The 14,902-nt window shown below is 43.1% G+C and overlaps 1 protein-coding gene across 2 annotated transcripts in view; it reads left to right on the top strand.

Moving 5' to 3' along the window:
* The first annotated feature begins 14,122 nt into the window (after window positions 1-14,122).
* Window positions 14,123-14,902, top strand: part of ARHGAP24 (Rho GTPase activating protein 24) — a 229,403-nt gene continuing 228,623 nt past the window's right edge. For both annotated transcript variants that reach the window (XM_063335819.1, XM_063335818.1), the window contains exon 1: window positions 14,123-14,312. The gene's annotated coding sequence lies outside the window, so the exon portion shown is untranslated. The remainder of the gene's footprint in view (window positions 14,313-14,902) is intronic.

The raw sequence follows: 14,902 nt of genomic DNA, 5'->3' as shown, positions 1-14,902 counted from the left end.
CTTGGAACCTTAACTTCCCAATGTCCTTATTCATTTTTTCATTCTCTTATTTGTTGAGGGTGCTTTGGCCACATACAGTGAGTCAGCAGCTTACTGAAATGGAAGGTATTCTAGAATTTGTTAAGTAACTAACATCTTCTTGGATGTTGCTTGGGTTGAGTGACTTAGACTGTGGTATAAATGTGTTTTTCCTCTTTGTCTCTCCCAGTAACACTGGGGTGTAGTGGGTGGTTGGCTGCCAGAGGTGGGACAGTTTAAAGAATGCAGTTTGTAAGTACAATGCATATGGCTTTGGGGAGGAATTAATCAGAAGTATCAGCACTGGGATATTACCATCAAAGCGTCTGTGAAATAGAATGTTTCCGCCTTTAGCTAAACTCCGAAAGGCATTTAGTGCATGTGACTGAGCAGTAGTAAAAATGGTTCTGTTTCCTCCTCTGGCCTCATGATCTGTGTTGTGCATACGCGTTTCTCCTTTGGGAGCCCCTTCTCACGTCCCAGTTGTCAGTATCATTTTAATAATCAGGGTGTTGCTGCAGGTAGATGCCCACAGGCAGGTCAGTGAAACTACAGTGTGTCTGCTTAGGATTTTCTGCCCTGCTGCAGAATAGCTGGCCCTGTGTTTGCAAGCTTTGGAGAAGCTAAGTAACAGAGTCCTATTATTCATATTAGCGTGTATCTCAAAACAAGAGGCATGTCTAAAGGTGGTTTATTTTACTGAAGCAATTTCCAGCCCAGAGTTCATAAAGGCAAAATGATGTCCACTTCTCACTTGCTCTTTTCAGACTCTGTTTACCCCAAATAGTGGGACCAATATTGGGCTACTTTTTCCTCCCCTGTTCCAGGCCATCTACATACCACCAAATATGGAAAAAAATCATGAGGGCCTGCCCAAAATTTCCCTGTGCCAGGAAAAGTCCAAGAATCAGCGAGTTCTCTCTGATTTATATGGTCTGTGTAAAAAGTGGCACGGCATTATTTACTCATGCTTTATACAGTTGCTTGCAGTGGTATTAGATGTGTTTCCTGATCTGTTGAGATGGGATTCACAGTCCAATTGCTTCTAGTGCAATGAGTGGGTGACTTCATCCTGTTCCTCTGCAGCAGAAAATACAGAAAAGAAAATCCTGTGCCAGAATCTTTGAGAACTGAGCCTGGGTATCCAACAGTCACCTTATGCATATTAGGTTTTTGTTGCTTCCTAATGGAATTACAACATGTTGGGCATTGTAGCAACAGAGAGTCATTGTCCTGGAGAACTTAAGTTGAAACAGATGTGTTAGAAGTGGGGGAGGAAGAAGAAAGACACAGAATAGCAGCATGGGTTGCCCAGATTTGCTTGGCTGGCAGAAACTTGGACTAGAACTCAAATCTCACGGCCCCTAGCTCATTGCTTTTTTTGGGCTGGATCCTGTTCTCTGTTTATATCACTCATGACATCTGTCTCATTTCTGCGACTTGACAGGTAGGTTGAAGAGAGGAAGTTAATGGGATGTTATCACTGTAGTATGGATATCCAGAAGTTCCCAACACCGCAATTGTATTTTTGGAAGGGGGAAAGGAATAGTGAGAAGGGGTTTTAGCATCCAGATTTGTTGAAATATTCCAGTTACAGGACTGACTTGTACATGACTTCTATGCAAGGATCAGTAGGAATGGTTTTATAGTCTGGGATGGATTTTCCTCATCTGAATTTTTCAGCTCCATTGTCATGTTAGCAGTGTAGCAACTTGCTGCTGTCTGGGGAAGTGGGATGGCTGTGCCAAACCTTCATGCCATTGTACTTCTGTAGATGGGTCAGCAATGATTGTGGCTTTTTTTTTCTTTTTTTCTTTTTTTTTTTTTTTGGTGGAGGGGAGTGATGGGGAAGCTAATCATAAGAGTATTGCATTTTCTCTTGCATCTGGTCCCCAAGGTCTGGCAAGCAGGAAGGCTCGGGTTGCTTCAAAGCCCTGGTCTGTGTTTGACAGCTAGGTTCTGGCTGAGAATTCTGGCAGCCTCTCTGTAAGGGATTTGAGTCCCACTGTGGGCTTAATGGTAAATTTCTGGTTCCACAGAAAGTTTCTTTTCTTGTGTAGCCAGTTACATTTTCTTCCTGCTCTACAGGCTGTATTGTATGGTCACAATTAGATGAGTGAGGGGGGTTTGGATGGGCAAGGGGGGCTTGGATAAAGTAGACCTCAATAAGTATTATCATCACACAGATCCTCTTGTCAGTTACAGGAAGAAGGCTGTCATTCTTTTGCCGAAGTTTTACCTCAAAAAGTCAGAGGTTCACAAAATAAATTAAATGTATCGGAGCATCAGGTTGAGACTTCCTAGCCTGGGGCAGGGGGAGGAGAGTGACTTATGAGGAAAGAGTTAAAAAGAGGAGAAGCTCTTAACTTGTTACGGCTTGGAACTTACTGTGAAAGGCTTGGTGGAAGGCAGATGATGCTATTCCTCTATCAGCTGTTGTTTGCATGGCAAATGCTCCTTGCTGGTCTCCTTGTAAGTGGAGGATTTCTGGTTATTTGGTGTTGCCTTAAAGTCTTTCAGAACTGCTTCTTCATAAATGAATATAAGCAGATCTCTAGCAGCAAAGATAGAGAGTCAGAAGGGACATATGAGATTGCAGAGATGGTCAGGTGCATAAGAGACCCTGAAGGAAACCTGGTATTGAACGCTGGGAAGCCTGTAACATCTGTTTGGTATGTCATCTTGAAGCTTTAAAGAGGTCCAGTAATGGTCAAGCACAACTGTTACAAAGTTACCCAATTTATAGTTACCCATAAAGGTGAATATTATTCCTAATTTGAAGTTTGTAGTTATTTAGTCTCACTTGCTAGCTGTTGGGGTATAGTATATGTTTCTATTAACTAGTTTCTGTTCCCCAATACCTGATACAGACAGTGATGCACAGTGTGAGGAAGATGTGAAACACTGGTAGCATCTGTCAGATCATTCCCATGTTTTTCAGTATTTATTGTAGAGTCTGCATGCTGAAATTGTGTACTGACTTACTGACTTAGAAATGCTCCTGTCTACAAAGGATGAAAGGTGGCAGCTTCCCTTACGATGCGGAAAACACCAAAGCCTTCCTGGGAGCAGCTGCTGAGGTTCTTAGTTCTGGAAATACTAGGTCCAGTCTTAGTTTCTCCATTTTTGGATCTGGATGTCTGTGATGGGAGGCTTCTTCCACAGCCCTGAAGAAGGTGGGGAGCAGTGACTGTTGATTCCCATGCATAGCTTGCCTGTGAGGGGCAAAAGATAATCTCTATGTTTGCAGTATGTACCAGGAAAATGAGATTAAATTTTTAATTAAAAAACCAAAACCAACCACCAAACAAACCAACCCAACCAACACAACCTGTATGCCAGGTCCTTTATATATGTAATTAATACAACTTTCACCAGCTCTGGTTAAATTGCTTGATGAAACAGTGGGGTCAAGAAGTGAGAGGTCTGTATGTCATACATCCTGGATTATACTGCATAAAGTAGCGATCCCCACCGTTTTGCCTTGGTGACTTGAAAGCATTACTCTGAGTACTTAAGGAAGGGAATCATTTTTTCTTCTTGAAGTAATAGCTTTAATTATCTCATTGTTGCAAAAGTGACCCTTTTAATTTCTGTGGCTGCTTGCCTAGAGGAGGAGGTCATTTGCCATGACACTTTGATAAAATCTCTGGAATTAAAAACTTTCTGAGTACACAGGTCATCAGACATACATTGGGTCCTGGAAAATACTCATAAAACTAAATGAGGCATGTGGAGATAGATGAGTGCAGCAGCCTTTATTGCTATGATTAGGTATCCAATTATGTTGCTTCATTTGAATATCTGATCCCACGCAGCCTCCGCGCATGGCATCACCTCCACTCACTGCATCTGTTTTGTGTGATGTTGGGGAAACTGTGACAGGGGCTTTAGACAGATCTCTGTGGCAAGCATATTATAGATGCTTTAAAATATTCGGATGTAAAAATCCTGTTCCCGTGGGCAGGGTTCTTCTCGGGTAAAGTGTCTTGATGAAGAGGGGAGTATCCACAGAGGAAGAACAGGTGGCAATGACATTGCAAGAGAGAAACGCAAGAGTTAGTTGAAGTTTTTTCTGTTGAAAGATTTTTATTAAGCACCTGGAAGGCATAAAATACATAGCGGAAGTACTCTGAGTCAATGGACTGGCCTTGAAAACAGCTTGTATGTGGGAGAAGAATGGGCATATGCTTGAGTGGCATTTATGTATGGGACAGCAGAAAGAGGTCCCTATTTATATTGGATCAAAAGGAAGTGTGCAGAGTGGCAAATGGGGCTTTTGGATATGAAGATAAAAGCCTTATTTTGCTGTACCGTTAAAATGAAATGGCTCAAGAGCTCTCTAGTATTTTGAAGAGCTACTGTTTGAGATGGAGGATTGTCTGTCAGTCATGCCTCAGAATGCATCCAAAAGAATGGAAGAGAAAGGACTTTGGATTGCTGTGTTTTCTTTTAATATTGAATCTGTTGCTAGAACTAGCTGTCACTTGAATCCCCTGTTGGAATTTGAAGAGCTTAATTGGGAGATCCTGAAAGCTTCCAAAGCAAATAGCGGAGCAGAGTAAATGTTAAGCAGCTGTCAGTTAGTGCTTAAAAACTCAACTGGCTCTCCAGATGAAGCAGGGAGCTGTAGCTGTGTTTGTTCTAGCTCTCAGCTCTGTGCTGCAGTGCAGCAAATAGTTTGTGCTTATCCCCAAAATCTCTGCTCATGCTTTAAGAGCTCATAGCTGACTTAACTGGAGAGCGATAGCAAGGACTGCGTGCAATCTGTCTTCTTGAAATCTACATGATTTCACTAGTTGTTCTTGATGCCTTTCTGAATGCTGTTTTCAGAGAAAAAGGGGACAAACATAGCAGGCAAACATAGCTGAAGAAAGTCTTGTAGAAAGAGGCTATGCTAATGAGTTTGGGAAGTGACGGATATCATATTACTTAACTGTCTGCCTTTGTAGTGTCCAAGCACGAGAAGGTTTTCTCTCGGAGTTAGGCAGAGCTTTACAATGAGCCATCACGATAGTTGTACTGCGCCACTGCTGGACTGAAGCAGCGCTCAGGTTTTCCTTATGTCCAGTTCACGTGAAATGCATGATGGAGAATGGCAAACACTGCTGCAGCTTTGAGTGCTCAGGTTCGTAGTACTCAAGCTTTAACCAAGCTTACAATGAAGATGTGATGAAACCAGTCAGGATTAGCAATCAGCAAATATGAGTGGGATTGCATCTCACCTTTTCTGATTTTCTTTTTTTGGCTTTACTCTGCTAGTTTAAATCTGCATCATGTAATGGACACAGTAAGACCTGATTTACAGTGCTGAGAAATAATGCATCACGCATTAAAGCTGAAGTGCAGGAAGAACTGTTAGTGAGACCTGATAGAAGGCAAACATTCCACTAGCAAAAGGCATCTGAGCTTTATCAGTTTGAACTTTTATTTTAGTTTCCTCTAGGTAGGACCACAATTGAAGGGAAGCAGTAGATAACCAAGTCCAAGTGATCCACAATGCTGGTGAGGCACTGAACAGTTCTTAACCATTTTTGACATGGGTGTCCAAGTAGACTAACTGCAGGGATACGCCTTAATACATGACTGAAAAAAAGCCTAGGCATTTAGTGATATCACAAATAAAATAAAATTTTAAAAAGCAAAGTGAAAGAAAGCAACAGCAGCCTTAATGAAAGCATTTTCAGGGCTAGGGTAATAAGAATGCATTCATATTATTAACAAAAAGCCAGCGAGTCTCCTAGAAGGGTTTTGAGGAAACGAACAAATATTGTCCACTGTAGATGCAAATCAGTAGTATTAATACACCTTGATATATTAGTCAATGGCACACTGACAGGGTAAGCTATTCAGAGGGGTAGGAGATGGTAACATATCTGGAAATATTTGTTGCAGTAGTAAGATGGTGGATGTTATCAGCCCCCGATGTAGCCTGTGTGCATCTGCCATTGAAGGAAGTGAGGATGGATATTCCAGGAATGCACTTAAATTATTGCAGGCAAAGTCCTGCAAGTAGATCGTCTGTGGCTTTACCAGAGCTCTTTGAAAATGACTGAGGTTTCCCTGGCATACAATGTGTTGGTGATAGTAGGTCCAGATTTCATGCAAGTATTATATATTCACGCCGCCTAATCTGTGACAATTGCTGTCATGATGATGTAATGAGATAAGACTAGAAAGGATACTTGCACCTGAAAGAATGGCTGTGAAAAGATGAGATTTGCAGGATCTGGGAAATGGTATGCTCAGTTTGTAAGGCATTATGCAAGTCCTGATAGTAGCAGTCTTGAGACAGTAACTCTATTGGATGAATTCAAGGCATTTTAGCAGTCCTCTGATGAATTCTTTAAAATAATCCTTCAGTAATATGGAACAGTCATTTGTTTCCATCACCCTTGCTTACTTTTGCTCACTGATGAAAGCTGGTCAAGAAATGTTATACCCTGTTTTTTTACTGCCTTGTACAAGTCTTCAAAATGAAAATTTCTGATTTGTCCCTGGTGACTACGTCTGTTGTCTCATGCAGGAGAGTGTTTTGTGGACAAATTGTGGGACACAACTGTGTTTAGTTTTTCCTCTCTTGTTTCTTTGGTTTTTTTTTTTTTTTTTGTGATCTGGTCATGTTTGTCTTCCCTCTGTTTTCCTTTGCATCTTAAATGATGTAGTTCATCTGATGAGGTTTGTTACTCTTCAGAGCTGCGGTCCAACAGGTCAGGACTGCCCTTGGGGAATCTGTGTCAATGTTAAACACTGGTTCTGTTAGACTCCTCTTTTTCATGTTCCACCAGGGTAAAATACAATGCAATGGTTGTGTTTGTCTTCTCATGAAAGCTGTTTGAGACACTGACTTCCTACCCCTTTATGCTTGTTCTTTACTGATGTAACATAACAGCAACTGACTCGGGGTGATATTTTGCTGCAGATGTCAGCAGAAGTCATTGCTGTGATAGATTTCGGGATTTTTAAATGGACACAAATTGTGTCTCATGCAATAACTGTACCTGTACGCTTGCTGTAAAAGCTTTTTGTTACAAGAAAGCATAGGAAGGAGTGCAATATCACCCTAGGAGGATGTTCTGTGTGGTGTTTTCATATTCCTACTCGGAGATGAACCTTGACAGTTAGGTGAATGAGTGCCCTCTGGACAGGGTGCGCAGACAGCTCAGTAGAAGGCATGGGGATTGTGAAATGCCAACACAGTGACACATAATTTCATTGTTGAGGGCTTTCTGAATTCTTTACCTGTTGACTTAACTGTGTTAAATTCGTGACACCTGATGCATTTATTCTTGCAGTCGGGTTCACTGTGGGGTGCTGGTTTTTCCTTGTAAATTTATGTCTGCTTTAAGGGGTGGATGTTTCTGTTTGTCTATCCAGCCTCTTGAGAGGCAATGTAAACTGGAGCTTCTGTTTACTGTTGATGAATAACATTCACTTCCTAGTGACTTGAGAAAATTGCTTGGCCAGCGGTGAGATCCTCTGAGCTCTTACGGTTTGGGTTTTTTCTACTGCTTAAGCTGGTACATTGCTTATGAAAGCGGAGTTGCTCACAGTGTGCATCTATGAGAAGAAGGTGAGAGTATCCATTTAAACACCAGCTAGCAGGTACAGAACTATATTATTAAGTTCTGCTTGCATTTTGTGTATATACATTTTAAGTGTATCAAAATAAATCCTGACACATAATATTTTGGGGTTTACTAATTTCAGCTAGGCTGCTGCAGCTGCTAAATGGACAACTGAGGAGTTTTATGTAATGTCTTGCAGAATATAAGTGTAGATGTTAATTTTTATAGGGAAGAAATCTTTTTTGTAATGTCAGTGTTCCCAAAAGAATCAGGCTAAAAAGCTTTTTTCCTCATGTAAATTTCAGCTTCTAGGAAGATCCCATTCTTTGTGGTTTTTAATGTATTTTAAAAATCCCAGCATTATTTTTGCATGGCACCTCTTGTCAAATTGGGAAGAAACCCCATCCTATCTGTATATTTGAAGGTTTTACTCTATATATAGAAAAGAAGTAAAATGTTCTGTTCTAAACTGTCCTGTGCAAACAGGATCCCTAATTTGCTGGTTTGAGCTTTGACTTAAAATAGTAAATCAAGATTCACTGTTGGAATATCTACATTAGAAAGGGAATTTTTATTTTTATTCCTTCCTACCTGCTGCCATCCCTTGTAGAGATACATACGCTTGTGTTCTGTGCTTCTGACCAAAGATAAAAGGTCAGTTACCTTCTGCCTCTCCTGTGAATCCAAATGAAATTTGGTTTATGGCTGAGAAAGCATAGTATGTTTATATATGGGCTAATTCCAAAGTAATCTTGGAGCAATACTGGAAGATGTTTAGGAAATCAAAGCCAAGTGGCGTAAAATCAGATCTAATCTGAGATCCTGGCAACAGCCTTGTGAAAGAGTCAAATCTTGTAGTTACCAAACCCTTAAACAAAAACATTAGTTTTAAAGCTTTCTGTTGATGTACCTGATCTTGGTTGTGTTGTTTCTACATTTCTGCATTGATCTGTCACACCATAAATCATCACTATAACTACTGAAGCTCTATTCTGTGTCTTCTGACACTTTTTCAGTACTAAGGAATTAGTATAATTTGAAGCATGTATTACATGGGTGGCCATCTTTTCCTCAGTCAGAACACAGTTGAATCAGCTTCCTTCTGTGTGTCCAGGATAACCTTGTTTTGTTTTTCATAACGTTTTTAGTAGAACTCTAGACTCAACAATCTGGACTTGAAGGAAGTAGACCAGATAAAATTGTTTGGGCTCTTATAAGAGGAGAAGAAATTCTCCGGTGAATACTGACATCCAACCTAAACACCAGGTTATTCTGAGCACTTGCACAGAAAGGAAGAGGGAAGTGATGTAAAACCTTTTTTTTTTAATTGAATATTTTGTTTCTCCCCTGTGACTTGATGTATGACATGCACATCTGAAGAGTCCTACATTAGTCACAGTTATCTAGACTGGAAAACAGAACACGTAGTTAGGAATCATGTTGCTGAGTACAACTAAAAGTCGCATGCGAGATTCAGTTGCCAAGCACGGGGCTGGAAGAAGTTGTAAGGCAGAAAATCTACAAACTGGTGAGAAATATCTTGCTGCAGTTGAGGGAAGTGGATGTGAAAGTGGCTGGATGCCTGTGGGTTCTTTGAGATAAAATGATTCCCAGCTGGACAGCTAGATTTTGATAGATTTGAAGATGCACAAATTATCCAAACATTCCTGATGACTATGAGTAGAAATTTCCCGTTATGTGTAAGGAGGATCTTAACCTTTTCGATCCATTCTCAGATGTGTCAGGTTTTGGCCCTGTCTCTGAACACTTGCATGTCTCTGCTTTAGGGCTATTAGTGTAAGTAGCTTTACTCATTTATGAAACATCTTGCAGAATCTGTCCCTATGGAAACAGTAAAGATTTAAGCCACTTTTCAAGGTGTCGTTAATTCCAAGTGTGACTTGTCCTTTTCTTGCTGGGGACTAGTGATACAGAAGAATACTTATTTAGTGAGCTATGGTTGTGTTTTCTATCTTGTGGCCTTAAATTTTGCTGAAACCTGCTATATTAAATCCCAGTTCTTTCCTTATTGACAGCTGTAATAGTGGATGAATGAAGGAAATAGTGGTGAGCCAGTACTCGAAAATATCCAAGGAAGGTTAAAACACTAGTGTTTAAAAATCCTACATCTTCCAAAATATTCTGTGCACTGGGGACATAAGACAGATTTCATCTGTGAGTGAGTAAAGGATAAGGTGAACTGATTTCCATGAAACTGAAAATGGGAAATGACCGTCCAGCCTATTCTATTGCACAACATAACCAGTGAGAACAGGGTGAGAAGATATTTCCTGAAACGCATAGTGAATTCAGTACCGCCTCCTCTTTTCATTTTTCATTCTCCTCTTTTCATTTTGAAGTGAATGCCTTCTGGAATTAGTTACATTGAAAAAAAAGTGGTGTTTTTTCCTGCTTGCTTATACATTTGCCCACTTTGCTCACCAGACTGCAGTGATGCCTGCAGAGAAGCCCTGTTCCAAAGACTGTGTGCGTATAGACGTACAGGAACACGTACAGGAAGAGTGAGTCTCCTATATATACTCTATGAAAGTCCACAAGCTGTACAAACCCACTCTTGCTAGATCAGAAAATCCCTGCAAAATAAGTCCGACTTACTGAATGAAATTCTTTTATTTGCTGTTTGCGTTCCTGTGGGTCAGAACTCTTCAGCATGTATCTTCAGGTGTTAACAGCCACACAGTTAACTTTAGCAGTAGATTTAAAACAAATAACCTGTTATGCCTTCTGCAGTGACCAAGTGAGAAGGTGAGGCTCCCCACAGAGCAACAAAGTCAATTTGCGCTTCCACTGGTATAAAAGGCTCTAAGGACAAGAGGCTTAGTAGGGGTCTGTAAGTAGTTCAGTGGTGGTAGTAATTCCAGATCAATTTCTACATAAGATGAACAAGGAAGAGGGAACCTGACTAAGGTATTCTGTGACCCCCAACTAAGTGACCCCACTTGCCAAAAGAGCTCGTTTGCCCATAGGGGCATAATTACCTTTGGAACTGTCTGCCCAAACTGTCCCGTGAAAATGCAGATTTCATTCTTCCCATTTGTTTGATTGCTTGGTAAAGTGTTTATGTTTTGTCCCATTAGATGTTTTGGAAAAAAACCAATGTGTTTTACTTCCAGAGGGAAAGATTCAAAATCTTAGTTCCCTGCCATGTCAAGTCTTAGTTCCGTGACATGTCAATTCTTTGAAATGTCTCAGTCTGTTCAGATTTGGTATCCAAGGAGTTAAATAGGAGCAGTCTTGGCATGGAAAACTAGCTGGGTACCTACCATCACCAAACCAGGCTTTTCTTAGCCTTAATTGTTTGTATTGCATGGAGTTGGATAAACTGTTTACAGTTACAGACCTGTTCCTACTGGCCTTTCTGTACTGTAGCTAATGAATGACTGGATATTGATGATGTACACGTAGAAAAGACAACTCAGGCTGAAGGATTTCAATGCATTTTACAAACGAGTCCATAAAGCTGCAAATATCAATTGTTTTACAGTCTGAAACTCAGCTTCAGAAGGCTATCGGCTAGCAAGCTGTAACCACTGCAGAGAGGAAGAACAGTAGCAAAGGGCCACCAATAAGTGAAGTAAGGAAATAAATCTGACTACAAAGGGTGTCCTCATTGTTACTGCTGTAATTATGTATTAATAGCCAGACTTCAAATGTGCAGCTCAGTGTTTGAAAGCACCTGCGTTGCGAGCACAAGGCTGTGAGCTTTCTGCTGTGCGCGAGCAGGTCTGGCACAGGACCCGGGGGTCTGTGTGTACCCAGGGCTGCAGCCAGCAGTTCCAGTCTGCCCTGCAGCTTGCTTCCTGCGTGTCTCTGTGCCTAGGAAGTACATTGTGCTGCTCTCCTTTCTCTCTGGTAGCTGGAAATTTCCCTGGGGTTACTTCTCTCTTAAGAGAACAGTACAGTAACAGAACAGTAATCTCCTATAATTTAAACAAGAGGTCTTGTGTGTTAATATGGCTGTTGTTCAAGTAAAGGCACAGAGCTGTGGAGACGAAAGTTACAGAAGTGCCTGAGTTAAGTTTTTATATAATGTCGATTACTGTGATGCATAGAGTAAGGCTCCCTTATGTACAGGCACCTCATCAGAGCAAGGCATGGTCCTTGATGGTAGAAGGCTTTCCAGCCCATTAAGAAATGTTTTTTCTAGTATGTCATTCTGGCTGTTCTCCCTGTGAGCCTGCATTTGGCAGCTAACCAAACCAAAGGCCAGCACAGGTATCCTGCTGTGCGAGTGTTTAATTCTGTCCTCCTCCTCCCCATCTAAAGTTTGTGCATGTTTACTTTCTCTTCCTCAGCAGCCATGTATCTGTATACCCCGCTTACTCCAAGCACCCATCTTTGCACAAACTTGAAACCAACAAGTATCTCGGCTCTGTGTGTAAAACTGGCTTATTGCACACCGGGTATTGGACCCCACTTGTGGGACAACAGTTGGTACAAGCTGCATTTTGGCGGGGTGCAGCATGCTGTCCCTGATGCTGGGGACCTCTGTTGGCCTCATCTCTGAATTTGGCAGACAGATGATAGGAATGGCTTTGGTCTGCCTCCCCCTTGTTTTATCTCTGTGGACTTCTTTTCAAGGGACAGGAGCAGGGACGAGCCCTCGTGCTGAATAGCTTGCTCAGTTCTCTTTTCTGACTGTCTATCTCACAACAAGCTGGAAAGGTGAGGAAAGCATCTTGGGTATTCCCCTTCGTTCATGCCCTGATACCTGGGCTGGCTGCTGCAGGTCTCAACCCTTCTTGCAGCATTAGTGAGAAGCAGAGTTCAGAGATTTGATTCAGTATATAGATAACCAGGCAGCTGAATGATTTTTTTTTCCTGTTAAAAGAATGATTATTTTTTTCTGTTAAAAGTAGAAGCTGCTTCGGTGCAGCAGTATCCCGTTATCACTGCTGCAAGCTATAACGTGTCATATGTTACAGTATGTAAATGTTCTTCAGACCTCATCTATTGAAAAACTTGATAGATCTGAGGAATTTGTTAGAAAACTGATTGCTTTCAAACGGCTGTAACTAATTTTTGTAGTACTTAGGATTTTTTAGTGCTGTCACATCGGGTGGAGCTGGAACCAGCAAATGCAGAATTGTGAGAAATGGGTCACTGGAGAGAAGTCAGTGGGAGTGTGTCTAGGTCTGGCCGAGCTGCACACTCATCAAATGCTGAGATTCTGGGCCATGCAAAACATTTTTCCAGCTTCTACAGATTTGCTAGCTCCAGTCATTAGAGGAACACCACGTGCCTGGTATGTGTACCTGCAAACGGGCAGGGTTTTGTTGTTAGTGTGTACAGGTTGCAGAACCCTGCTTGGGCTTGAAAGTGTAATGTGCTGTTTTCAAGTATTATTGTTAGTAATTTTTTCTTATGATCTCATTGTGGTATAGTATTAGAAACTGCTGTTTGTCTCCCGATGGGGATCTGAAAGAAGAGTCCAGTAACACAGAGCAATTGGGATTTTCCGAGAGAGGTTGTATTTCCAGTACTGTCGGGTTTAGCGTGCTGGACTGAGGTGGTGGGAGGGAGGATGGAGGTTACACACCATTCACTGCCCTCTCTGAGTATGGGGAAGAGTGCAGCCTCACGCTCATTAAGTCACCTGGGAGCAAACGACAGCTGTGCCGTTCAGAGAGGGAACGAACGGCAGCTCCTGAAACCCAATCACAGCTGCAGTTAATTCCCGTTCCGATTGCTGCTGTGCAACCGAGTCAGAGCTGGGCCAGCAGAGGAGGCATGCAGCCCTCCCCCTGCAGGTCCCACGGAGACCACCGCCAGGTCCATGCGAGGTCAAACCCTTGGTCCTCCTTCAACAGACCATCCTACTGAGTTGCAGAGATGCAGGCTGTTGAAAGTAGGTGAGCCAAGGCCGCTTAGTCTGTGTTTAGCTGGCTGAAGAGGCATATCACAGGCAAAAACAGAAAGGAGGAGGGGGGAGCGGCAGAAATCTGCGTAGGATCACAGGGTGTCTCTGTGCCAGCTGGTGGCCGTCTCCTGCGTGTGCTGCGGGAGAGGAGCCCCTTGTCCCGAGGGCACGATGGGGCTGCTGCAGCGCGGGTCAGGTCTCCGGCAGAAGCCGGCGGTGTCGCCGTGAGGAATGAGTGCGTGGCGGCGGCGCCGGGAGAGCGCGGACCCCGCTCCGAAGCGGGGCGGAACGGCCCACGGAGGGTCTGCAGGCGCTGCCGGGGCGGCGGGTGCCGTGTGGCCGGGATTTCCAGAGATGTCTGGGAAGGGAGCCGGGTTCCTCCCCGGCGCGGCAGCGGTGCCGCTGGCGGCTCCGGAGCTGCCAGCTGCCCGTGAAATCTGAAACCCGGGGCTGAGTCTGAGGGCTGGCCCTGGAAGGCCGTTCCAGCCTCTCCTGCTGGATATTTACACATCCATGCACACAGAGTCACTCTTTCTAACTTCTTGGGCTGCTCTGGGCGCGCCGGCTGGGATTTCTGGAGGACGCGGGGTGGGAGCGCGGCGCTCCCGGGGGGGGGGCGGCAGCCCCGCCTGTGCCCGGGCCGTCTGGGCGAAGGGGGGGGGGAGGAAAAGAAACTTCCAAGTGCAGTCAAGCTGAAACGAGCTGTCACCGTTTCCGAATTCGTCTTGAGAAGGCAGCGCGTTTATGAGTGAGAACATCGACCCTGCTTGGGGACGGTGGGAGTCCCGGTGCGGGGCAGTTTCGAACTCTCGCTGGACGGGATCGGCACTGCGGCTAAAAACAGGGTAGGTGGCATCGACGCGATTTTCATCTTGGTAGCAAACCAGTGTGGTCTTTGCCGGACAAATAACTGCTGCAGACCAGGAAGCGGTGGCAGCAGCTGTCTGTGTGTGTTACGGCAGTTTTGTCTGCAGGGTGTGTGTGCGTGTAGGCATCTTTAAGTGTTTTTGTGTGCTGTTGTTTCTTAACAATGTTAAATACTTCATAACAGGCTTCCTTTTTGTTGGTTTTAGGGGTACGAGCAGAGTATATGTCGGCTGACTACTTGTTGGCTTAAATATAAGTAACAGCCCTTTGTGCTTTTTGCAATCTCCATGTTAATGTTCATCTTCTGGTTTGCGATGGTTGTCTTAAATTCTTCCTCCTTCTACACAGATATCTGTAGCAGCCTTTCAGAGATAGGGTCCTCGCTATGACAGACTTTACAGTAAGGACTTTGATTGTAATCACAAAAGAGTTAGGGAATCTTCAGTGGATTTCTTTTTAAGATAAGGGAGTAATTGTCTTCTCTTTTTTCCCTCCATTGGGCTTGTATGGAATATTTATCTCTCTGTCTTTATTATCAGTAACGTGCATGTATGCTGTCAGTTTGGGG

This window comes from Chroicocephalus ridibundus, chromosome 5 (genome assembly GCF_963924245.1).
Source record: "Chroicocephalus ridibundus chromosome 5, bChrRid1.1, whole genome shotgun sequence".
NCBI lineage: Eukaryota > Metazoa > Chordata > Aves > Charadriiformes > Laridae > Chroicocephalus > Chroicocephalus ridibundus.
The sequence above is the reverse complement of the archived record's forward strand: the minus strand, read 5'-3'. Positions and strand labels throughout refer to the sequence as shown.